At 36.3% G+C, this 26,789-nt stretch overlaps 1 long non-coding RNA gene across 2 annotated transcripts in view; it reads right to left on the bottom strand.

The window, feature by feature from the left end:
* Window positions 1-12,457: 12,457 nt before the first annotated feature.
* Window positions 12,458-26,789, bottom strand: part of LOC131419147 (uncharacterized) — a 122,903-nt gene continuing 108,571 nt past the window's right edge. Inside the window, exons 6-7 of one of the 2 annotated variants that reach the window (XR_009223152.1) lie at window positions 25,726-25,831; window positions 12,458-12,813 (exon numbers count right to left, since the gene is read on the bottom strand). This is a non-coding gene — a long non-coding RNA (uncharacterized LOC131419147). Of the gene's footprint in view, window positions 12,814-25,185; window positions 25,832-26,789 lie in introns of those variants that run through there. The other variant, XR_009223151.1, reaches the window with a different exon arrangement.

Genomic DNA, 26,789 nt, shown 5'->3' with positions numbered 1-26,789 from the left:
AAAATTGAGAGGCAAGATACAAATTATTAATATCATCAATAAAAAGGAGTTAGTATTAAAGTTTTTACAGACATTAAAATGTTAATAATGGAATATTATGAACAACATTATGTAAATCAATTAATATGATCATATGATTTGTCTTCTTTAGCATGTTTATGAGATTAATTACCTTACTGGATTGTCAAGTATTGCATCAGCTTTATATACATAAAATAAATTCCAATTTGTAGTGGTGCATAATTACTTTTATACATTGTTAGATTATATTGCTAATATCATCTTTAGGATTTTTGCTTCTATGTTCATGAGAGATATTGGCCTATAGTTTTCCTTCATTATAATATTTTTATCTGGCCTTGATATTAGTGTAATCCTGGCCTCATAGAATGAGTTAGATAATGTTCCCTCTACTTCTATTTTCTGGAAGAGATTGTAGAGAATTGGTAGTATTTTTCTCTTAAATATTTGATAGAATCCACCATGAAATAATTGTAGCCTGGTGCTTCCTTTTTGGAAGGTTATTAATTATTGATTCAATTTATTTTATAGATATAGGTTTATTAAAATTATTTATTTCTCCTTGCATCAGGTTTGGTAGTTTGTGTCTTTCAAGGAATTTGTTATCAAATTTGTGGACACAAAGTTGTTCATAATATTCCTTCATTATCCTTTTAATGTGCATGGAATCTGCAGACATGGCTTCTCTTTCATTTATGATATTAGTAAGTTGGGCTTTCTCTGTTTTTTTGTGGTTAGCCTGCCTAGAGTATTATCAATTATGTTGATATTTTGATTTTATTAATTTTCTCTATTGTTTTCCTTTATTATATTTCATTGATTTCTACCTAATTTTTATTTATTTTTTTGCTTTCTTTTAGTTTTATATTTCTCTTCTTTCTTTACATTTCTACTAAAATATAACTTTATTTTTTTATCCATGCCAATTTGCACAATTTTGAGAAGAAAAAATCATGTGTAATATGTAAGAGAAAGAAAACATTTTAATTAGATACACAAACATCTAAGAGAGTCACTTGCTTACCATTCTTCAGTATATGATTGAGAGAATACGGCAGCTGAGAAACACATACATCAAAAATCAGCAACTTGGTAAGGAGGAAATTGTGGTATGAAAAAGCTGACATAGAGCAATGAAATATCAAGCAGCAATAAGAAAAAGGAACATTATTGAACACAGTATATATCAGAGACTGTAGTCGGCTCTTTGCACACTAACTCATTTCAGCCTCATAACTTAAATGAGTTAGTTTGTATTTATACTAACAAAAAATCAAACTATCTATAAGGTAGTTATTCATAGTATCCCCATTTACATACCAGAGGTCTGAGTACAGAGAGGTTAAATATTCTGCCCATAATTATCTATTCAGTATTATGCCAAATTTGGCTTTTGCTCTGAAACAAAATGCATCTTTTCATGTCTATGTATTATCCTTATATCCACAGTTTAAAAAATTTATCAGAATTCTATGTTATTCAATAAGTTGGAATTTTGATACACGGTCTTGGTACCAAATATTTAAGAAATGTTCTTCCGTTTTCTTTCTCAAGACAATCTTATGACTTTAATTATTATATGTATGCTGATAAATTCCAGATGTATTCTCTAGCCATAGGTTATCCTCTGAGTTTCATGTGTATATATCCCATCGCTCACTCAACAAATCTCAACAAATTCACTGGGAAGTTGGACAGCACGTCAGAGTCACTTTACCAAAACAGAACAAATGATGACCCCACCCCCAAATGCATAACTTCTCTGGCGCTCCCTCAATTCAGACAATAGTATCACCATTCACCTACTTGAACATTATTATTAGCGAGTTAAATAATTTCACCTTTAGTATCTGTTATATAATTTTATGTACAAATCTGAACAAAGGATGAGGTTAAAGAGAGGAGTTTTAAAGAAAGAGAACACATTTCTTTATATTTTATAACAGCAAATTAATAGATACATATTTTCATGTCTAAGACAGACAAATCAAGAAATATTGTTTTGGTTATGAATATTATAAAGGTAGCCACGAGAAGAATGAAGGATAAACTATATATTTTCAAATAATCAGAATGATTAATAGGAAAGAAAAATGAAGACTATAGAGCAAATGATAGAAAGCAAACAAAAGGGAAGCACTCAAAAACTAAAAATAATAAAAGATGATTTTTCAAATGGCATGAAATATGAGAACCCAATTATATGATATTGAAAAAGATATATCTAAAACAAAGTGACTTAGGATGGCTTAAAGTAAAAAGATATGCATACTAATAAGATTATATTGAAGCAAAAAATTCACAAGGAAAAAGACACTCTATTACGATAAAAGACATAATTTACTATAAATTATACCATCAATCTGTTTCTAGAAAATAATATTAGCATAAAAATTCACAGATCCAAGGTGCAGAAATTCAAGGAGAAATTGACATAAACCACTGAATTGTCAAAAAATTGGAGAATGTTTTTTAAAGTATGGTTTATCCACATAATAAAATATACCCATGTATTTATTATAATATTCACAAAGCATTTTTAATAACATGGGAAAACGTCTTTGATGTATTAGAAACAGCACCAAAAATTAAATGAAGTTCAAATTTATGCATAAAATATGATCTCAATAAAGGCAAGTAAGACCTCTAGTTTCTAATCTCATGGAGTTTATTCTAGTTAATTTTGACTAACATTTTTTTAGTGCAAGAATTAGTCTCTATGACTATGGCCATAGAACAGGAGTGTTATTCAACATATTTACAAAACATCAAGGACACTAACCATACACAACAGATGCTCCAACTAATCAAAATGGAAATCGGCCCTAAACAGGTGCAAACCTACCAGTACATAGAAATAACAATGTAAGTTTTGAGGAACTGTATTTCTTGAATAATCTTATCAGAATAAACTAATGAAAATATTCTACTCATTACTTTAGTAAAATTAACTATTTAATTTTGGGGATATAAACTAATTAAAAATTTTGGTGACTTTTTAATATAAGACTCACAGAATATTGCAAGAAAAATTGATTACCACTTAACCCAAATTTCAGAATGTTTACATGTTACCTCATTTGTGTTATTATTTTCTTTAACTCTCAAAAAATATACACACATACATGAAAGAGAGGAGGTAGATATCTTTCTGAATAAGTTGAATAAATTAGGCATTGTTCTCATTTACTCCTAAATACATCATATGTATTTACTAAGAACAAATACATTTTCTTTCATAATCACAGTGAAATTATCAAAATCAGGAAATTTAAAATTGACACAATGGAATCATCTCATGTACAGTCCATGTCTAAACTGGTTATAGTATGATTTCCCCAGTCCAGGATTCAATCTATGATCACAAATTCCATTTAGCTTTCTTGTCTCTTAGTCTCTTTTAATCTGGTGTATTTTTTCAATCTTGTTTGTCATGGCCTTGACATGTTTTTAAGAATATAGGCCAGTTATTTTTTGAATGTCCCTCAATTTGGGTTAGTCTGTTGTTTCTTACAATTAGATTCAAATTATCTATTTTAGGCTGAAATACCAAGGAAGTGATGTGTCTTTCTTGGTGCATTATATTGGGAGGCACATGATGTCACTTTGTTCCCTAATTAGTGATGTTAATTTTGATCACTTGGTTAACATGTTATCTTCCAGATTTCTCCACTGAAACGTTACTATTTTTTCTTTTGTAATTAATAAGTAATTACAAGATACTTTGGAAGATACTTTGAGAGTGAGTCTAGATTCTATACCTAACCAAATATTTACCCACTGCTTTGAGCGTAAACCGATAATTCTTGCTTGAATTGATTATTGCTAAGATAATTGCCAAAAGGCCATTTTCTAACTCAGTCATTCCTTCCACATGTATAAGTTTGTATTCAACTGTAAGGAAGAGGTTTTTTTTCCTTCTTATTAATTTTATTTGTATAAGCATGGATTCTTATTTTATTTAATGGGTTATAATCTGTTACTATTATTATTTATTTGGTGCTCAAATTTCCCCAGATTTGGCCGAGGGAGTTCTTTCAAACTGATTCATGTGTCCTATTGACATCTCCCATGATTCTTGGAGAATTTTCTTTTTTTTCTGGCACAGTGAAGTGCTCTCATGTCATTTCATACTGTCCTGGCTCCACACCTGGAATCAGCCATGTCTTCACCAAACCCTGGTGTCTTTTACTCGAAAATGGTGTTTCGAAATGAAGATCAGGATGTTAGGTCTGGTCAATGTTACCGGAATATAATTTCTTCCAGTCTTTCTCAATGAACAGAGGTCAGGAATGTGTGTGTGTCTGTTTGTCTTTGTCTGTATTGTGCATATTTATCTCTATCTATCTATCTATCTATCTATCTATCTATCTATCTATCTATCTATCTATCTATCTATCATCTATCTCTCTATCATCTATCTAAGACCTACATAGCAAAAACATGAGTTTAAACAGATACCTTCTATTTCAATCCAACACTAATGTCACAGTGTTAATTCTAATCTTCTCCTTTTCCATATTTGGAAATTCTTTCTCCAACAATGCAAAATCTAGCTGCTATTATCGTTAATAGACTTATCTATATGCTTAATTCTAAAATACTCAGAAAGTACGTTCAGAGCTGCTAAACCACAATACTGCAAAAAACTAGCCTACAAACTAGTCCTAAAAATTTGCATATATTTTGTTTTTTCTTTAGGCTGAGGTTATACAGTCAAAATACTGTACAAAAGTTACTCAGTGTAATGTTTCTCCTTTAATGTGGTTAGGTTGTTAATTTGAAAACATTAAGTTCTTTTATTTCTGTTTTTTTTTTTCTTTGAATCAGAGGAGTGACTACCATACCAGAAGACTTCCACCTCCTTCCCACTCTCCCTCAAGAGATAATCAATTACATCATTTCTGGTTCATCCTTCTGTGTTTTTGCAAAAATTAAGCATGCTCAGATACACTTTCTTGTTTCTCTTCCGTTATTCTATAAAAAGTGGCATTTCATGTGTACTACTTGTTACCTTTTTTTTCCACTTAAAAACAACTACATATTAGTTTATAGATATCTACCTCATTCCTTTTTATAGCTGCACAATATTTCATTGTGTGTGTGTGTGTAAAAGTGTATTCAGTCACTTTCCTACATACAGACATTTAGATTGATGCCAATATTTATGCTTTCTGGAACTTACTGATAGTTTCAACATAAACTGATATTTGATCAATTTTTGTGAATCTTCCATATGCCTCTGAGGAAAATGTATGTTCTCTATTATCAGAGTGTAAATTTTAATGTGTATCCGTAAGATGTACCCTAGTTTTTGTGTCTGTCAGGAACCTAAGATTTCCTCTCTTGCTTCTTTTTCCCTTTGCCATTTTATGTAAGATTCATCTTATTTAATGTATATCCACATCTACCTTTGTGTGTGTGTCTTTCAGGATCTCAATTTTCCTCTCTTGTTGCTTCTTCCCTCCACCTCCCAGTCTCCAAAGGGCAATGCTCCCTCTCTTTTTGCCCTCTTCTTCTTCAAAAGCATTACCTTTTCAAGACTGACACTTTGAGTCTCAATCAATTTTAGGCCCTTTCCCTATAGAATGTTATCAATTATACAAGGATTCTTCATCAGTATTTCTGCACTTAGGGTGAATTTTCTCTTTCTGAGGGTGATTGTAGTTCTTCTCTCTTCCACACAGATTTTCTGGACCCATATAACCCTCCACAAGTCCTTGGAGCAGGAAATAGCTCTTCTAGAAATTGGTGTTCACCTTTCTATGTAGAGGTAATCTGAAGTTTGTTTTGCTTCCACTCTTCTATTTATACCGAAGGCATGATATTTGGAGAGTATGTGGATAGATTCAGAGTTAGAAAGCTGTTATTTCCTCAGCTAAAAGCCAATGAAAATTTAAAGGGCTGTTGTCAAAAGTATACTTTACTTTTGGAAACATTGTTACTTAGATGTTTTTGATAATAATTTGACCTCAAAACCAATTGGGGCAACTTCTGATTCATGATAATAATATCTCACCTTTTTGTAGAAGGAAATATGATTTTATTTTTTAAAATTTTTTCTTTATTGCAGTAACATTGGTTTACAACATTGTATAAATTTCAGGTGTACATCATTATACTTCTATTTCTGCATAGATTACATCACGTTCACCACCCAAATACTAATTACAACCCATCACCACCCACATGTGCCGAATTATCCCTTTCGCCCTCCTCCCTCCCCCCTTCCCCTCTGGTAACCACTAATCCAAACTCTGTCTCTATGTGTTTGTTAGTTGTTGTTGTTATCTACTACTTAATGAGGGAGATCATATGGTGTTTGACCTTCTCCCTCTGACTTATTTCACTTTGCATAATACCCTCAATGTCCATCCATGTTGTCACAAATGGCTGGATTTCATCGTTACTTATGGCTGAGTAGTATTCCATTGTGTATATATACCACATCTTCTTTATCTATTCGTCCCTTGATGGGAACTTAGGTTGCTTCCAAGTCTTGGCTATTGTGAATAACACTGCAGTGAACACAGGGGTGCACGTATCTTTACAAATTGGTGTTTTCAAGTTCTTTGGATAAATACCCAGCAGTGGAATAGCTGGATCATATGATAGTTCTATCCTTGATTTTTTGAGGAATCTCCATACTGTTTTCCATAGTGGCTGCACCAGTTTGCACTCCCATCAGCAGTGTATGAGAGTTCCCTTCTCGCCACATCCTCTCCAACACATGTTGTTTCCTGTCTTGTTAATTATAGCCATTCTGACGGGCGTGAGGTGATATCTCATTGTAGTTTTGATTTGCATTTCCCTGATAGTTAATGATTTTGAACATCTTTTCATGTGTCTGTTGGCCATCTGTATATCTTCTTTGGAGAAATGTCTGTTCAGGTCTTTTGCCCATTTTTTAATTGGATTGCTAGTTTTTTGTTGTTGAGATGCATGAGTTCTTTAGATATTTTGGAGATTAAACCCTTATCAGATGTATGGTTTGCAAATATCTTCTCCCAATTATTAGGTTGTCTTTTCGTTTTGTTGATGGTTTCCTTTGCTGTGCAGAAGCTTTTTAGTTTGATGTAGTCCCATTTGTTTATTTTTTCTATTGTTTCTCTTGCACGGTCAGACATGGTGCTTGAAAATATGTTGCTAAGACTGATGTCAAAGAGCGTACTGCCTATGTTTTCTTCAAGAAGTTTCATAGTTTCAGGTCTTACATTCAAATCTTTAATCCATTTGGAGTTAATTTTTGTGTATGGTGTAAGGTAAGGGTCTACTTTCATTTTTTTGCATGTGGCTATCCAGTTTTCCCAACACCATTTGTTGAAGAGACTTTCTTTTTTCCATGGTACGTTCTTGGCTCCTTTGTCAAAGATTAGCTGTCCATAGATGTGTGGGTTTATTTCTGGGCTTTCAATTCTATTCCATTGATCTGTTTGTCTGTTTTTGTGCCAGTACCATGCTGTTTTGGTTACTATAGCTTTGTAGTATATTTTGAAATCATGGAATGTGATACTTCCAGCTTTGTTCTTTTTTCTCAGGATTCCTTTAGCTATTTGGGGTCTTTTGTTGTTCCATATAAATTTTAGGATTCTTTGTTCTATTTCTGTGAAAAATGTTGTTGGAACTTTGATAGGGATTGCATTGAATCTATAGATTGCTTTAGGAATTATGGACATCTTAACTATGTTAATTCTTCCAATCCGAGAGCACGGAATGTCTTTCCATTACTTTGTGTCTTCTTCAATTTCTTTCAGCAATGTTTTATAGTTTTCAGTGTACAGATCTTTCACCTCTTTGGTTAAGTTTATTCCTAGATATTTTATTGTTTTTGTTGCAATTATAAATGAGATTGTATTCTTAATTTCTCTTTCTGCTACTTCGTTGTTAGTGTATAGAAATGCAACTGATTTTTGTATGTTGATTTTATATCCTGCAACTTTACTGTATTCGTTTATTACTTCTAAAAGTTTTTTGGTGGATTCTTTAGGGTTTTCTATGTATAAAATCATGTCATCTGCACATAGTGAGAGTTTCACTTCTTCCTTTCCAATTTGGATCCCTTTTATTTCTTTTTCTTGCCTGATTGCTCTGGCTAGGACTTCCAGTACTATGTTAAATAGGAGTGGTGAGAGTGGGCATCCTTGTCTGGTTCCTGTCCTAGAGGGATAGTCTGCAGTTTTTCACCATTGAGGATGATATTAGCTGTGGGTTTGTTATATATAGCCTTTATTATGTTGAGGTACTTTCCTTCTATACCCATTTTATTCAGAGTTTTTATCATAAATGGATGCTGTATCTTGTCAAATGCTTTCTCTGCTTCTATTGATATGACCATGTGATATTTATTCTTCATTTTACTAATGTAGTGTATTACGTTGATTGATTTGTGAATGTTGAACCATCCCTGCATACCTAGAATAAATCCTACTTGATCATAGTATATAATCTTTTTAACCTATTGTTGTATGTGATTTGTTTGTATTTTTTTGAGGATTTTTGCATCGATGTTCATCAGTGATGTTGGCCTGTAATTTTCTTTTTTTTTGTGTTGTCCTTGTCTGGTTTTGGTATCAGGGTAATGTTGGCTTCGTAGAATGTGTTAGGGAGCTTCCCCCCATCCTCAATTTTTTGGAAGAGTTTGAGAAGGATAGGTATTAAGTCTTCTTTGAATGTTTGGTAGAATTCACCAGGGAAGCCATCTGGTCCTGGACTTTTATTTTTGAGGAGGTTTTTGATTACTGGTTCGATCTCCTTACTGGTGATTGGTCTATTCAAATTCTCTACTTCTTCTTGATCCAGTTTTGGAAGGTTGTATGATTCTAAGAATTTATCCATTTCTTCTAGATTGTCGAATTGGTTTGGCATATAGCTTTTCATAGTATTCTCTTATAATCTTTTGTATTTCTGAGGTGTCTGTTGTAATTTCTCCTCTTTCATTTCTGAATTTATTTATTTGTGCCTTCTCTCTTTTTTTCTTGGGGAGTCTAGCTAAAGGTTTGTCAATTTTGTTTGTCGTTTCAAAGAACCAGGTCTTGGTTTTATTAATTTTTTCTATCGTTTTTTTAGTCTCTATTTCATTTATTTCTTCTCTGATTTTTATGATTTCCCTTCTTCTACTGATTTTGGGCTTTGTTTGTTCTTCTTTTTCCAGTTCCTTTAGGTGCATTGTTAGATTGTTTCATTTGAGATTGTTCTTCTTTGTTGAGATAGTCCTGTATTGCTATAAACTTCCCTCTTAGAACTGCTTTTGCTGTATCCCATAAATACTGGCATGCCGTATTTTCATTTTCATTTGTCTCCAGGTATTTTTTGATTTCTCCTTTGATTTCTTCGTTGACCCAATCGTTGTTCAGTAGCATTTTGTTTAATCTCCACGTATTTGTGGCTTATCTGATTTTCTTCCTATAGTTGATTTCTAGTTTCATACCGTTGTGGTCAGAAAAGATGGTTGGTATTATTTCAATCTTCTTAAATTTATGGAGACTTGTTTTGTGGCCTAATATGTGATCAATCCTGGTGAATGTTCCATGTGCATTTGAAAAGATTGTGTATTCTTCAGTTTTTGGATGGAATGATCTGTATATATCTACTAGGTCCATCTGTTCTAGTGTGTCATTTAAGGCTAACATTTCCTTATTGATCTTCTGTTTGGATGATCTATCCATGGGTGTAAGTGGAGTGTTAAAGTCCCCTACTATTATTGTGTTACTGTCTATTTCTCTTTTTATGTCTGTTAATAGTTGCTTTATATATTTAGGTGCACCTACATTGGGTGCATAGATATTTACAAGTATTATATCCTCTTGTTTGATCATTCCCTTGATCATTATGTAATGCCCTTGTCTCTTTTTACAGTTTTTGTTTTAAAGTCTATTTTGTCTGATACGAGTATTGCTACCCCAGCTTTCTTTTCATTGCCATTTGCATGGAGTATCTTTTTCCATCCCTTCACTTTCAGTTTGTGAGTGTCTTTAGGTCTGAAGTGTGTCTCTTGTATGCAGCATATATATGGGTCTTGTTGTTTTATCCAATCAGCCACCCTATGCCTTTTAATTGGAGCATTTAGTACACTGACATTTAAAGCAGCTATTGATAAGTATGTACTTACTGCCATTTATTAACTTTTTTTTTTTCTCAGTGTTTTAGTAGTCGTTCTCTGTTCCTTTCTCCTTCTATACAGAATTGATGGTCTCTTTAGTTTGACTTTTGTCTCTAAGCTCTACTCTTTAACTCCCTTCCTCCTTCATTTTATGTTTTTGATATCATATCTAACCTCTTTTTTGTGCATTTGTATCCATTACCCTCTTATCTTGGAAATAGGTAAATTTTCCTATTTGTGGTCTTCTCTTTTCCCCTTAAATCAGTCCCTTTAACATTTCTTGTAGCACTGGTTTCCCCTTTAATTTTTGCTTGTCTGGGAAATTTTTGATCTCTCCTTCCATTTTGAATGATAACATTGCTGAGTAGAGTATTCTTGGCCGTAAGCTTTTTTCCTTTTAGCACTTTAAATATATCGTGCCACTCTCTTCTAGCCTGTAAGGTTTCTCCTGAGAAGTCAGCTGATAGCCTTATGGGGTTTCCTTTGTATGTAACTTGTCTTTCTCTTGCGGCTTTCAGGATTCTCTCTTTATCTTTAATTCTGGACCTTTTGATTATGATGTGTGTTGGTGTGGGCCTTTTTGGGTTTATCTTGCTTGGTGCTCTTTGTGATTCCTCTACCTGGATGTCTGTTTCCTTCCTTAGGTTAGGGAAGTTTTCATCTATTATTTCTTGAAATAGATTCTCTGCTCCTTTGTCTCGCTCTTCTCCTTCTGGGACACCTATAACACAGATGTTAGTGCACTTGGTGTTGTCCCAGATGTCCCTTAGACTGTCCTCACTCTTTTTAATTCTTTTTTCTTTTACCTGTTCAGCTTGGGTAATTTCTTCTAGTCTTTCGTCCAGCTCACAGATCCGTTCTTCTGTATCCTCTACTCTGCTTTTGAGTCCCTCTAGTGAATTTTTCATTTCCAGTATTGTATTCTTCATTTCTGATTGGTTCTTTTTTATATCTTCCATTTCTTTGTTGACATTCTCACTGAGTTCATCTATTCTTCTCCCCACATCAATGAGCATCTTTAACACTCTTAGTTTGAACTCTCTGTTGGGTAGGTTGCTCATTTCTATTTCACTTAGTTCCTTTTCTGGCATTTTGTCCTGTTCCCTTACTTGGAGTGTATTCCTTTGCCTTCTCATTTTGCCTCTTTCCCTGTGCTTGTGTCTACATATTAGGTAGGTCAGCTACATCTCCTGCTCTTGGACAGGAGACCTTATATAAGTGATGCCTTAGGAGGCCTGCAGTGTGCTTCCCTCAGTTCTCAATGTTCCAGGGGTCACCCCTATGTGGGCTATGTGTGTCCTTCTGTTGTGGCATGTTTGCTCTCCCTGTAGGTGGCCAGGGAGGCCGAGTTATGCTCCTGGCCAGCTGTTGTAATGCTCAGCTGCTTGTAGTTGTTGTGGGCCCTTCAGTCTCTTTATCAGGTGTGGGGAGCCCCAGCACAGTTGGCTGCAAGTTGTAATACCACATTTGTGTTGCAGTATTTCTTTTAAGTGAGTAGGCCCCCAGAGTGGCAGGTTCTTAGGCTCAGGGGCTTACAAATGCTATAAGGCTCCAGCCTTTAGGTCTCTTGTCAGCTGTCTGAGGATTGCAGATGGGTGGGGCTGGCCTCAGGCACCAGAGACCCAATTGTTACAGGCTTTGGAAGGTGGGGCAAACCCTCATGTGGGTCTTTGAGAAGCACAAGTCTTCTGCAGCTGACAAACCTTGACGCCCACAGGTCCACACACACAGTCAACACAGTCCTGCCCCGTGTGCGTGCCCTGACCTTCTGAAGCAGACCCAGTCTCTCCACAGCAGGAGCCCCACACACTCCACCACCGCCCCACACCCTCCACCTGCTCCTTGCTCCTTGTGCACGCCCTGCCCCACTGAAGTGGGCTCAGTTGCCAGGCTGCAGAGAATCCAGTCACCAATCTATGCAGGCCCATAAGTTGCCTGAGGGTTTGTTGTTGGGTGGTGCCAGTCTCTAGGGCGGGCTGCTGCCCTGGCTGAGCTGGATTAAATCGGTGCTCTAGGGGGTGGGGCAGACCTGGGCTAGCAGGCCCCAGGGAGAACTCCAATGGCATCTGTGTCAGCACGCCCACCCTAGGCCACAACAATGGCCGCCGCCAATGTTCCCGTCCTTGGAGAGGTCTCACCTCTCACTGCGATGCACTCAGAGCCTATCAGTTGAGTCTCTTTTCACCAAAGCACTTGCACCTTTCTTTCTGGTGATTTTAGGTTGCTTTCTGAACCGGGTGAGTTTGCACGTGGGCCCTTTAAGAGCCAGTTTCAATTTCTTTGTGAACCAGGTTTTCTGTGGGTACTCCCCAATGTTTTAGTAGCAGGCAAAGTCACATATTATGCCACTTGTCTCGATTGTACTGAGTCCACAAAATGCCCACTGCGGGGGCGCTCCTGGTTCAGGGCCCCTCTCCTACAGGGAAGGCTGCGGACCTGTGGGCTGCTCCTGGGTGGCCGTGAGGCGCTGCGGCTTGTGAAGGCGGCATTTTTTCTCTCCAGAAGGGAGTTTCTGCCTCTTCCACCTCAATTAGGATTGTCCTTTGTTGCAGGAGTTCTTCTTATCCAGTTTTCAGTTCTGTCTCAAGGGTAATTTTTCCACGAGTAGTTGTAAATTGGCTGTGTCTGTGGGAGGAGGTGAGTTCAGAGTCTGCTTACACCGCCATCTTGACTTCAAGCCTGATTTTCTAATACTTAAAGATGAGAGACATGAATCTAGTCCATTAAAATGAAAGAATAAAAGAAATTGGATGTAGGGAGACAAGAACACTATCGTGTTTTTTATTACTCTACATTATCATCTGGTTGGTAATTAGGCAATTTTTGTCAAACTTGGACTTCTGAGATTAGTGATAAGACTCAAGTTTCAAGTATTATTTACTAGAACTTTATATTGATCTCAAGCAGCTTAATTCATAACGTGTTTCTTTCTATAAAGGCTGAGGGAAAAGGAACTCAGTAAAAGCTCAGAATAATCTTATGTTTTTCTTGTCAAATTTATCTTCAAGTTAATGAAGAGCAAAACAGTGATTAATAGGGGCCGGCCCCATGGCGCAAGTGGTTAAGTGTGTGTGCTCCGCTGTGGCGGCCTGGGGTACGCAGGTTCAGATCCTGGAGGCCCACCGACTCACCACTTGTTAAGCCATGCTGTGGCGGCGTCCCATATAACATAGAAGAAGATGGCCATGAATGTTAGCTTAGGGCCAATCTTCCTCAAGAAAAAAGGGGAGGATTGGCATCAGATGTTAGCTCAGGGCTATTCCTCCTCACAAAAAAAAAAAAAAATAGTGATTAATAATGGGATAATCTTACCAAAAGTTTCCTTGAAATTCATGTAAAATATTTTCCTGAAGAATTCTGACATGTAATTTGTTGAGAAAAGAATCTAGTACAAAAATGGATGCAATGTGTTATAAAATAATAGGTATATAGTCATTGTTTTATTTTTTGCTGTTGTTTTATTGAAGGACAAATTATTTATTTTTATCTGTATCTTATCATGGTTATAGAGTTAATAAAATTAAACAGGTTTATCCAGATAGTCATACAGTTATAGTAGACTTTGAATTAATATATCGGCAAAATGTCTTTATCTGTTGTCGCCAGCAAAGGACGCTGCTATTAGATCACTGATTTCTCTCCACAACCTCTTCTCAGCTTCAAAGAGTTGTTCAACTTATTATGTTTGGATTTTCATAGATTCTAGGGCTCCTTTTCCTGGCTAGCATAAGGAAACAGTGAGCCTGCTATAGACAAAACAGAAAACTAGATAATTTATTTAAATAGGCTGAGTAATCTAAATGAGACTACATAAATGAATCCTGATAAAATTAATTTAAGTGAATGTTTAAACTTAACAGAAACTGTTTATCTGGAAAATTCTGAAATATTTTCAATTGACAAGTTCAGTTGTACCCAAGAAGAATATAAGAATATTTTTAGACTATAAGAACTGTATTTTTCCATATATATCTGTGTATTTGCAAGTTTCCTATGTCATAACATTTTAAGGGTGTCAAGATTTGATATCACTATTTCTATATCCCATTTTTCATGCAATTATATTTATGTAAACAAGTTCTGCCCCTTCCTTATATCACCACCTCCATCCCTGGTTCTAACAATTAAACAAAGAATTGGAAAAGGAATGATTTTCTTTGCACAAATATAACATGAATAAACTGGCCTACCAGTTTGTAAGTGTATCTGTCAATCTCCCAATGGGAAACAGATGGCACCCAAATGGGCATTTAAGAAGAGTTTAATGAAAGCACTATTTACAAAGCTGTTGAAAGTATTCAGGGAAACCAACAAGGGATGCTATAGTACCCAGAGTCTAGCAACAGCAATTACCACCACTAGATCTGACGATGCAAGAGGAGGCCGCAGTTATTGGAATCCTGAAAAGGGCTTTAGCTTATGTAAGTGTCCATAAGGCAGGAGTTGCAGTTTTCAAAAGAGAAATGTGGCTACTGCCAAGTCATGGTCCTGGCAGGTAGGGAGCCAGGAGAATAAACACCCCTAACTTACCATCCTCCAGTTCTCCTTCATCCCCTGCTGGTGCCTGCCACTGGCCAAAGCCCACCAGAACACAGAGGCAGGGGAGTTGACTGATACTTTCCATTATGGTCACCTTCTTAAGCACAAATCAGGATAGAGACTGGTAGGGAACAGATATGGAGATGCAAAATGGAGAATATGCAGTACAGTAGGAAATGAGAAGAAAGCTTCTTTTAAGGTTCAATTTTTTTCTCAAAAGCTTTATATTATGAATTTTTAAAATATGGTTTTTAGTATCAAACAGACATGGTTTTGAATCCCAACTCTTTCCCCAATAGCTGTGTGACCTTGAAAAATGTACCTTAATGCTGCTAAACCTAAGTTAACCATCATTAAAATATAGAGAGCAATATCTATATAACAGGATAGCAAATAGGTACTCTTGCTCTCGCCTTTTCAGTGGAAGCACTAAAGGCCAAAAACCAAACAATAAATGCCAGATAGTCCCACATTCTAAAGCAAGATGTGTGACCACCTGATTAGGACATACAAAGGACATTGGTGAAACCTGGTTTTGTGACCCTCAGCTCTTCGTTAATCTTGAGAAATTAATACATGACTGATAAAAGAAGGAAAGAATTCTCTAGAGAGAAATGTTGGTGTTCTGTGCATTCTTACCCTCCCACTGAAAAGGATGGACAGGGACATGCTTCTCTCTCATCTTATACCAAGTGACAGAAGGGTTTGAAAGGACCTATTCTGAGAGCCTGACCTGGGCCTCTGAGAGTTTAGGGAGTATGAAGTCTGGCCTGATAAATTATGGCTAGGACATCATGCTCTTCCTCTCGTGTTCCATTATTTGTTGAATGAGCACACATCTGCTGTGTGACTTTACTACTACTTTAATGACTTTACTCAATTTACAGATTTTGATCATATCTCAGTCATGTTTTCTACTTTTGATAATGGCTCCTACCTATTCTGCTCTCTCCTTAAATGGATTCTTTTCATTTCTTTTACCTTTGTTGTTGCTCTTTTCTGGATTGTCCCTAACTCTGCTATGACTTTCTTGAGGTGGGAAGACTAGAAGTATACAGTGGAATATGGAGGTTCTCTTCCTTCACCAGCTCCCCACCAAACAAGCAAACACATGCAAAAAAACTGGATAGCTCCAGCTAGAATCTACAATTTGCGTGTACTCAGAATGTCTACATAAGCGCTAAAGAACATGTCCAGCACCAGAAAGAAATGAAAAGTAAAAGAAGGAATAAGATTTGATGAGTAGAAAAGTAAACAAAAGAAAATAAACAAATAGCAAGGCTAAAGAAATCAAAAGTCTTTCTGCTTGACTGTTCTGAGTTCATTACAACTAGAAACCGTCTCCAATTGCATTCCATCTCTGTTCTACTCTGCTTTTGACATTCTTAGCATTTCCCCATGTTAGAAGCCTCTAATGTGATGAGAGGTCATCTCTCTGACATAAACATAAAAACACAAAAGGGCAATAAATCTTCAGTGCCTGATACACTTGAGAGGAAACATGGAACTTCGAGGATTGTTAAATGTCACCTCAGTTTCTTACTTAAGCCCAAGGGGCTCAGGACTCCTAGGGTGACATTTTTCAGCATCAGTAAACCCATCAATGTTGTGATTGATTGTCTATTTTTCCATCTGATGTTTGCTGAAATATTTTTTGACAAATTTAGGATATGTTCACGTTCAGAATCATTGAATATCTACTATCCCTATATTTTCACAAATTAGCTGGTAGTTAAAGAAACACAATGAATTATTTTACTACATGAGTAACAGAATGATGTAACATGATAGTCCCAAGAATGGTAATATAAATGCCTGCATTTTAATCATGGCAGTTACATTTCAATTTCTATATGTGATGCAGAAGAAAAACTATCATTGATCATCTCTTAGTGTTCTCTGCCTTGTCACTAAGCTTCCTAGAAAACTGGAGTTGTTCCACCATGCAGTTCTGCCTCTGCTTACCCTCTGGCATTCCGCCTGTCCCTCATCACAGGATAGTTAAGTAATAATGATATCTCATGAGGAAAAATGGCATAGTTATTGGAGCTATTTGTTAAAGAGGCATTTGATGAAAGGAAGCTCTCAATTGCTGAGATTTGTAGAATTCCATTTTTAGTATAGATTAAACATCTGATTTAGACCCTTGTCACTAGATTTGGGACTCTGGTTAATGATTCTGTTAAATCAAAGTGTCGATAAAATAAGAGCTAACTTAGTAAGCAAGTGGATTATTCTAGACTAATGACACCAACAGCTCATTGTTTTAATTAGCTAGAAAGTGAATGGAATGAAGAACAAAATTCAAATAGTTTCTTAAAAGCCTGGAATTAGAAATACAGACCTAGACTTAGCTTCTAAAATATTAGGAGCCCAAGTATCTGCTACTGATTATATGGTAAAATATTATAAAGCCCTAGATTACTATTAAGTGAATTCAAAAGAAGGACATAGGGGCTGGCCTGGTGGCATAGTGGTTAAGTTTGCATGCTCTGCTTTGGAGGCTCGGGGTTCACGGGTTCAGATCCCTGGCGTGGACCTACACACTGTTCATCAAGCCATGCTGTGGCAGCGTCCCACATACAAAATAGAGGAAGATTGGCACAGATGTTACCTCAGGGACAATCTTCCTCAAGCAAAAAGAGGAAGATTGGCAACAGATGTTAGCTCAGGGACAATCTTCCTCACCAAAAAAAAAAAAAAAGGACACAGCTGATATATAAAACATGTCACACAAATTTTCTTGAGATGAATTGATTTTGAGGAAAAAGAGTTGTGCAGAAGATTGTATTCTACAAAGATAGCCGAAACAATACCTCTCATCCCATACATCCTTCTGAATTGTGACCTTGCCATTCCCCAATCAAAACATGGAACCTAATTCTCTCCTCTTCAACTTTGTGACTTGGATGAACAATAGATTTAAATGGAAGTGATATTCTGGATTTTTTGAAACATTCCATCTTAGGACACTCTATAAGAACTTGACTTTGATATGAAAAGTCCAAGTCACATGGAAAGGCCATGTGTAGGCGCTTCAGTTGGCAGCCGTAGCTGAGCTCCCAGCTAATGGCCAGCATCAATCACCTGCCTGGTGACTACACCATTTTGGAATTCAACCCATGTGAACCTGCGTCCAAACAATAACTTACTGCAACTATGTGAGAGACCCCAAGCAAGAGCCACCCAGCTGATCCAAGTCAATCCAAAGAACCATGAGAAATATTAACATTCCTTTAGGCCACTAAATTTTGAGATGGTTTGTTATGTAGCAATAAGTAACTGAAACCTGTGTTTGGGGAACTGATAATATATTTTTTATTTCCCCTGTTTTTTTAATCCAATTTGTGCCAGGATAATATTGCCTTCATCTTAATGGCACCTGAATTATTTATTCCCAACATTCTCATTGGGATTCATATATTCTGAAAAACATTAATTTTTTTTGATTTTTATAATACATACTTATCTCTCAGATACTATTTTGTCTTGCGTTTCATATCATAATATATTAAGCAGTAAATGTGAAAGGAATCTCTTTCCAGATAGCTCAGCCAAATGATTTAGATGACTCATTTGTATTTAAAAAATGGCGATTTTTTTGAAACTGCTTCTATTTTGTGAATTGTTTTTTGCCTATGCTAATGGTAGAACTCTTTCCTAGATAGCACTTCATGGAAGTGTAGTAATAAAGGGAGCTTAACAATAAGGGAATCATTTTTTGACATTTTAAATATGGAAAATAATCTAACATTTTCAAAGGTAACTATTACAATTTGATGGATATGTCCATTGTTTCTATTCAGGTAATACTGAAAATCCATTTCCAATTTCTTTCAAAAAGAGTAACAATATTGCTCATTTTCTCTGAGGGTTGAATCATACACACACATACACATTTCCAGAAATATCATACAGTTTATACTCTTTCCAAGAGTCTATGACAAAAGGAGCAAGTGATCATTTCTTCATTAATCCAACAATAGATATTATTTTCTTAAACTTTACTTTCTTGATAAATGAAAACAGCATTTCATTTATAGTTTCATTTGTATTTTTGTACTTCTGTGATTAATAGTAAGATTTAATATTTATTTTAAGCCTCTCTTGGCCATTTGTGTGTGATTTGTGTTTGTTGGATTTCTCATTAAATATTATTAACAGTAACTTCAAAAGAAGTTTCCAATTTTTGAAATTTGTATTTATGTATATATTTCAAAAATTGGACAATATGAAGAAGCACAAAGAAAAATTGTAATCTTTCTACTCAAGAATAATATAACCTTATTGTATTATATGTGATGGCTTTTGATGTGTCAACTTAGCTAGGCTGAACTAAGTCCTCCGAATTCCCTTTCACTGTGTTTCCAGGTAGAGTGGGAACCAGAGGATATTCTCTTTTGATAGAGCTGGAAAATGAAAGAGAGGCAGAGATCCTTTTGTTGCGTATACACATCTCTCAGTTATTCAATCAAATACTAATCTAGGTGCTGCTATGAAGGGATTTGGCAGATTTGATTAAAGTCCTTAATCAGTTTACTTTAAGTTAATCGAAAGGGAGATTCTCAGAGTGGGCCTTACCTAATCAGGTCGAAGCCCTTAAGAATGAGCTTAGGCCTTCCCCAAAGGGAGAGGTTCCCTCCTCTGGACAACAAGCTTCAGATTGTGCTTGGGTTCCAACTGACTTGTGATCTTTTCTCCCCGATTGCCTGACTTAACGGACATCAGACTTGTTTAGCTAGCACCCACAATTGTATAAGTTAACTTCTTTTAATAAATACTCTATAGCGATATCTATGTTTATACCCACATCTATCTGTATTTATATCTATATCTCTCTATATCTATTTCTATCTATATCTTCTACTGGATCTGCTTGTTAGGATGAACCCTGACTGATACAGAATTTGGAACTGGAAGTGGTTCCAGAGGACTAGAATCTTAAGAATGATTTCTCTGAATTGGCTATGGGTTTTCTGTAATTGGTGCTCTAATCTGATAGGTTTAAGAGCAAAATGACCTTGATTTCAGTGGTAATGAGGGCACAGGTAGCCCATGTCATCAAGCGACAGAAGAGTTACTTAAAATCAGTGCCTTTGGATACCTCTAATGGGGTACCTATAGAAGATGAGGCTCTGGATGAGTATTTTCTACCTTAGCATATTTTACTCAAAATAAGGAGTATAATGGCTTTTGTTGGTTGCTTTGAACTATGCTGGAGAAAGGAGGGAAAGAAAATGATGAGCTCAGGGCTTCTAATTTCTAGCTTTAGCTCCACATAAATGACCTGAAAGCTTCTATAGCTTCCTTGTGGCATAAGTCATTTGCCTGGAGAAGTGGCCTAAATGGCCATGACCAATCACCCTGCTACATTGCTTTCTCTTTCTCAGCCCACACCTATGCACTCATGGTGAGTTCCCTATAATCAGTTGACTGAGGAAGAAAAAATCCAGGTCTGGTTTACAGAAGCTGTGTATAATATGGAGGCACTCTACAAAAGAGAACAGCTGTAGCAGTATAGCATCTCTCTGGGATAACCTAGAAGGGCAAAGGTGAAGGGAGGTCCTCTTAGTGGACAGAACTTCAAGTAGTGCATGTGGTTTTCATTATGTCTGAAAGGAGAGAGCCCTAGAGGTATGAATCTATATTGATTTATGGACTGTTGTCAATGGTTTGGCTTGATGGACAGGGACTTCAAAGGAACATAACTGGAAAATTGATGACAAGAAGGTCTGGGGTGGAGGTATGTAACTAGACCTTTCTGAATGGGCACAGAGTGTGAAGATATTTCTGTCCCATGTGAATGTTTACCACAGGTGATAACAGCAGAGAAGGATGTAAATGATCAAGTGGATAGGATGACTTGTTCTATGGATACCAGTAAGATCCTTTCCCCACTCATTTGTCACTGCCAAAAGCGGCCACATGGAAGGGATGGGAGTTATTCATGGGCTCAACAACAAAGACTTGTCCTCACCAAGGCCAACCTACCTACAGCCACTGCAGAGTGCCCAAACTGCCAGCAGCAGATACGACACTGAGCCCCGATATGGTACCATTTAAGAACCAGCTACCTGGTAGCAGGTTGATTACACTGGACTGCTGCATCAGAAGACTCAGTACTTTATTACTGGAATAGACATTTACTCCAGATACAGATTTGCTTTCCATGCCTGCAATGCTTCTGCCAAAACTACCATCCACGGACTTATACAATGCTTTATCCACTCCCATCTTATTTTCTTTCTCTGGTTGAACCCTGACTTACGTACTATATAAACTTTATTCCCTCTTTATATTCATATGCAAAGCTACTATTTCCTATATGCTTCATTCCATGATATTTAGAGTATAAGTAAGGTCTCATTTCTTAAATTATCTAAATCAAATCAATAGTTCTCTAACACCCTCCCACCAACATTGACCGAGTCAAGTGTCAATTTGTTGTAGTTTTCGGCATTGACTCATCCAAGAATTACAGGAACTAAGCACTTAGGAAAGAAGGTCTCCCACACTCCCATCTTTCATGGAGGAAAGTTCTTTCTGTCCAATCATTTTCCTTTTTCTTTTTTTCTTTGCTCTCTGCTGCTACATAGTACTGCTTTTACACCTTGTTATGGGTTGCATCGTACCCTTCCATTTCATATGTTGAAGTCCTAACCCTCAGTAACTCAGAATGCAACCTCTTTAGGAAATAGAGTCTTTGCAGATGTAATTAGTTAAGAAAAATGAGGTCATACTGGAGGAGGATGGGCCCCTAATCAAATATGACTAGTGTCCTTATAAAAAGAGTGACATTTGGACACAGGTATGCACACTGGGGAGAACGCCATATGAAGATGAAAGCAGAGATGAGGGTCATGCTTCTATAAGCTGAAGAATGCCAAAATTTGCCAGCAAACCACAAGAAGCCAGGTGAGAGGCATGGAAATGATTCCCTCTCACAACCCTTAATGGGAATCAATTCTGCTGACATGTTGATCTTTGACTTCTAGCCTTCAGAATTGTGAGACAATACATTTCTATTGTTTAAGCTACCTAGTTTGTGTTACTTTGTCACAGTAGCCCTAGAAAACTAACATAGGCCTGAATAAGGGAGAGGACTTGATGTTCACTTTTAAGGGTTCTGCACAACAAATTCATGAAACAACCTATGGACACTCCTGTTATTCAATGTCTGGCACTCAGAGATAGCAGGACACAACCAGTATCTCTAAATACCTACTCCTGTGATTAACACAACTCAGACCTGAGGAACACAATTCTCCAAATATCTTGCATATATCTTTGAAAGAGTCACTGCATCCAAATACTATACAAGTTTGTGGGTTGGTGACACACTGCTTCAGTGGGCAAAAAGCATAGAGCGGTGGAATTACTTAGGTAAAGGAAAAGAGAAATTGAAGGGCTATCAAATCCTTTTGCTCAGCATGAATGTAACAGATTTAAAACATATATTTATTTTACTTTCCTTCATGCTCTAATTTGTAGTTCCAGAGGCACTCACTTAAGAAAAAGAATTCAAGCAATTACAATACAAAATTAGATACAAAAGTTAATATTTACTGGGCATGAAAAAGAAAATAATAGCAAATTACACTTTTTAAAAGTTGGCAAATACCATAAACCTCACAAGACATGAAAATAAAAATATATATTATTACGTAGCTGCATAACACGCTTCTATAATACTTTTATTCTTGTACTTTGGCTGTTTACTTTTTGGATCAACTCTTCATCTGACAGCAACGTTTAAATATTATAGAAAAAATATTTAAATAATTAAATCTTTTTTTCTGCCAGAATTAAACATTTTTTTATTATTGAAATTTAGAATAGTTTTTTCAGGTTTACAGCGTATAACTGGTAATGTCATTTGATGCTAAGATTGTTGTAAAATTTGGGGAAATCTCTGTCACTTTGTATACAAGATATGAGGTCTTAGGACACAGAATTTTCTTGTTCAATGACTAGTCTTAAATATATTTTCAATCAGCGATATTAATTAACCTGTTTTGACTTCAATGCCACCTCTAGAGGGTCATATTATGAGTTTTATATTACGAAAAACCAAATTGCCTTTTATTAAACAGTGTTGAATAAAATTATTTCCCCTTCTAACAAGTCATTATGAAAGTTTTTGGAACTAAGGGAAATCAAATAATTTATTAGAAAAAAGGTGCTGGAAACCTTTTTTGCACTCTCTCGTCTGTAAAAATTGTGTTTCTCTTTATTATTTCTTTTATTTTCCTTCATTTTTTTGTGTTCTTGTTTTGGAGTGTTCTGATTTTTTAAAATCTTCTTTGTCCTTCTGTTGTCATTTTATTATCCATATTTCCTTGACAGTTGTGACTCTTTTTCTTATCTTCATGATTTCTACCAACAGAATTTTAACTTCTCTCGTGCTATAATAAAAGAGTTTTGTATATTTCAATTTTCTGCTAATCTTCTTTCTTTCAGTTTTCTTTTTTGGTTTCTACTAGGATACTTCCTTTTCTTCATATATAAATTTGGTTATAATCAAAAATTCTGGAAGAGCATATAAAGTTCTTTTGGATGCTTTTATTGTCAATTTGGTTACACTGAAAACTATGTTTCCTAGAATCTCCTTCTCTCTATAGTTCAGGATTAGATATGGCCACAAGTGAAGTTAGGCAAAATTTTGGAGGCAGAAATGAAGTATCAGTCATTATTATCTAAAGTCATCATTGCTTAGAGTTAGCAAAAGACAGACATAGAGGTAGAGCAGGTTCCAGTTTGTCTTTACCGTTCCCTGCTCCAAGCCCAGCTCTCCTTAACATGTGGGTCCCGTTGATCAACCCCAAGCCCGCTACCTGATACTTTACTGTGAACTTAGAGCAGCGGTAGCCACAAAGAACCAACAGCCTTCCATAGACCTTTACACCAGTGCTCTTCAGAATCCCACTATAGCAGCTCTGCGTGCTCCATTTTCAGATTTGTTCACCTGTGCCAGGACTGGTGGGTGACATTTTTCTGATCTTTCAATTTTCATTTTTGGACTTTTCTTTCTGCAGCATTTCCAACAATTATGCAAGTTCTAATTCCTCTCGTAAATTCCATTTTTTGCCGTGAAGCCACATGAGTCAGCATACTGGGCATTAGAAACATTCTTTGAAGCTATGCCAACACTCACAAAACAAGTGATTGCTTAAATACATATGGAAGTGACTGTGAACGACGCTAAATATATGACATAAAGCCAAATGAAAAGTATTCCCAACTCAACAATTAGCTGCAATGCTTTTAATGATTAATAATGCTTTTAAATACTATTATATACTTACAATATTTCCTACTGTTTCCAGTTGAGTTATGATTTCATGTTTTTAATATCCAGGACTTTATTCCATTTAGTGAATCTTTTGTTTTGTTTAGCTTTTTTGTTTTATTTTTGTTTTTGCTGTTGTTGTTTGTTTGTTTTAGGATTCTGGGCCTGCATTGAGGGAGAGCCAAGCTTCTTTATTATTCCTACACTAGTGGAATGAAATTTTCCTAGTTCACTCTTTACCAATTAAAGAGTGTGCCATCCTTTAAGAATCCTGACTTCATGCGGCGTGTCAGTTCTTGCTTCTCACATTCTATGGATGCCTGGTCTCCTCTCCTCTCCCTGGCTAAGTATTCCTACTAGATAAGACTGATTACCAAGACTAACTACCACTACAGTTATCACCACCCTGGTGGCATCAGATTCAGTGTCAGTCTTTGATTTGTTGTTATGATGATTAGTTCCTTCTAGTTTCCGATACCTGGTGATTCTTCTTTCTTTCTAGAGAGTCCAGCAATGTATGGAAACAAATTTAAAAGAATTATTTCTTTAGCCAATATTTCTATGAAGTTGTACTGAAGGATTTCAGGGTAACCAGGCTGCTAAATTATCAGAACTGAGAGTCAATGAACCCTGGTTTAAACATGCACACATATATATTCACTGACTGGATACACAGCACTGTGCTAGATGCTGCCCCAGATGGCCTCTGGGAAATTAATGCTTCCCAGAGTAATGTGTACAAACTAGATCTTCAATAAATGCATATTGAAAATGTTTGTTGAAGATCAATAAGAGCACTAAATTAAATGCTAGAGGCCAGGGTTAAGTACATTTTGATGCGTTTAATTGAATGTATACCAGGAAGATTTGCCCCGGGAATTCCACATCCAGAAGGTGAAGAGAATGATGATCTAGGATTGACGCCCCAAATCAGCCAATTAGATTTTCATGCTATAAGTCATTTTTTTTTTTTTTTTTTTTGTGAGGAGATCAGCCCTGAGCTAACATCCGCCAATCCTCCTCTTTTTGCTGAGGAAGACGGCCCTGGGCTAACATCTGTGCCTATCTTCCTCCACTTTATATGGGACGCCGCCACAGCATGGCTTACCAAGCGGTGCGTCGGTGCGCGCCCGGGATCTGAACCAGCGAACCCCGGGCCGCCGCAGCGGAGCGCGCGCACTCAACCGCTTGCACCACCCGGCCGGCCCCTATAAGTCATTTTTTCAGGCAGCACAGAACTACTGTCAAGTTTCATGTCAAACAGAAATAATGACTCCTCCTTAAACCCATGTGTTAGGGAAGTTGCAAGAAAGGGACTCTGGCTCTAAGAGATCAGTGCAGAAAAGATCAATTGCATAAACCCTGTCACTCAGAATTCTACTGGAACTAAGAACGAAACCTCTCCAGAACCGCTCTCCTCTCTACAATGATGGTGATGGTTACATGGATGTATATGACTGTCAAAACTGAACAAACTGAACACTAAAGAAATGTGCATTTTATTGTACATAAGTACACTCTCATTTGAAAAAAAATCCAAATGGACTGCCTTCAGAAGTTCAGAGTTCCACACCATTGGAAGTCCTCAGACAAAGACCATGAGACAGATCCAGTAAACAATTGGACTAGATGCACAGCTTTTGAACCTCAGAGTGCATTGGGACCGCTTAGAGAGTTTGTTAAATATACAGACTCAAAGTATTATCCCAATACCCAGATACTCATTTAATAGGAATAGGATGGGACTCAGACACCTTCATTTTTAATTGGCACTTACCTCAGGAAATTCTGAAAAAGATAGTTGGATCACTGACCCCAATTTGAAAAGCAATGAAGAGATGGTCCGGAATAACTTCTGTTCACAATTTTCAATACTTCTAATTCTAAATTTTAAGAGGAAAATCATGATGAGAAATGTTGATTCATGTGTTCTATAGAAGGACACATTTCATTTTATTACTGTAAAATATATTAAATATCATATTTTATTCATTATCTTTAATCAAGGCAATTTAAAATTCCTTCTCTTTTGCTTCCCATACCTATTTGATATATTTGACAAAGTTATATAATCTTCTCTTAACAATGAAGGAATCAATGCTAGTTTTTCAGGAAACAACAAACAAAAACTGAGTAAACTTGTAAAGACTTGCTAAACCTACATATTATCAGTTTATTCACAAATTAGTGGCTTCTACTACACATATACCCATTTATTATGCATTAGGCTGTATGTTATTACTTCATGTTAACTATTCTAATTTTAGTAGTAGCCCCATGTAAACACAAAGCCAAAAAAAAAAAAAAAAAGATTGGGGCCAAAAAAGATTGTTAGGGGTATTATCTTTTCTCTTTATGAACCTTACTGAGATCTGTTTTGTATACATAATCCCAGAATACAGAGGAAGGGGAGGTTAACTACCTGGGAGGTAACTTGATCTGAGTCTTGAAGAAGGGGTAGTTATTGCCAGTTGGAGAAGGGGGAAAGTCACTCCATGTAGTAGAACGAGTGTGCACAAAGGTATAAGAAAAGGAAAACATCGCTACTGTAATTATGGATTTGGTATGATGAAAGGTGTGTTTTGGGGAGTGAAGACGCAGGACACTAGAGGATTTTAAGCAGTGAAACAATACAATAAAATTTTGATGTGTTATCAATCCCACTCTTGTGGCATCGTGAAGAATAGATTGGAAGGAGTGTGGCAGAGACGAGACATGAAGTAGAGAGATTTATGGGTCAAGTGACAAATGATAAGGGTCTAAGCAAAGGCAGTCCCATGAAAATAGAATGAGGGAAGAAAACTTCAAAGATTTTTAAGAGATTGAATACGAATAGTGAAG

This window comes from Diceros bicornis, chromosome 20 (assembly GCF_020826845.1).
Source record: "Diceros bicornis minor isolate mBicDic1 chromosome 20, mDicBic1.mat.cur, whole genome shotgun sequence".
Classification (NCBI taxonomy): Eukaryota; Metazoa; Chordata; class Mammalia; order Perissodactyla; family Rhinocerotidae; genus Diceros; species Diceros bicornis.
The sequence above is the reverse complement of the archived record's forward strand: the minus strand, read 5'-3'. Positions and strand labels throughout refer to the sequence as shown.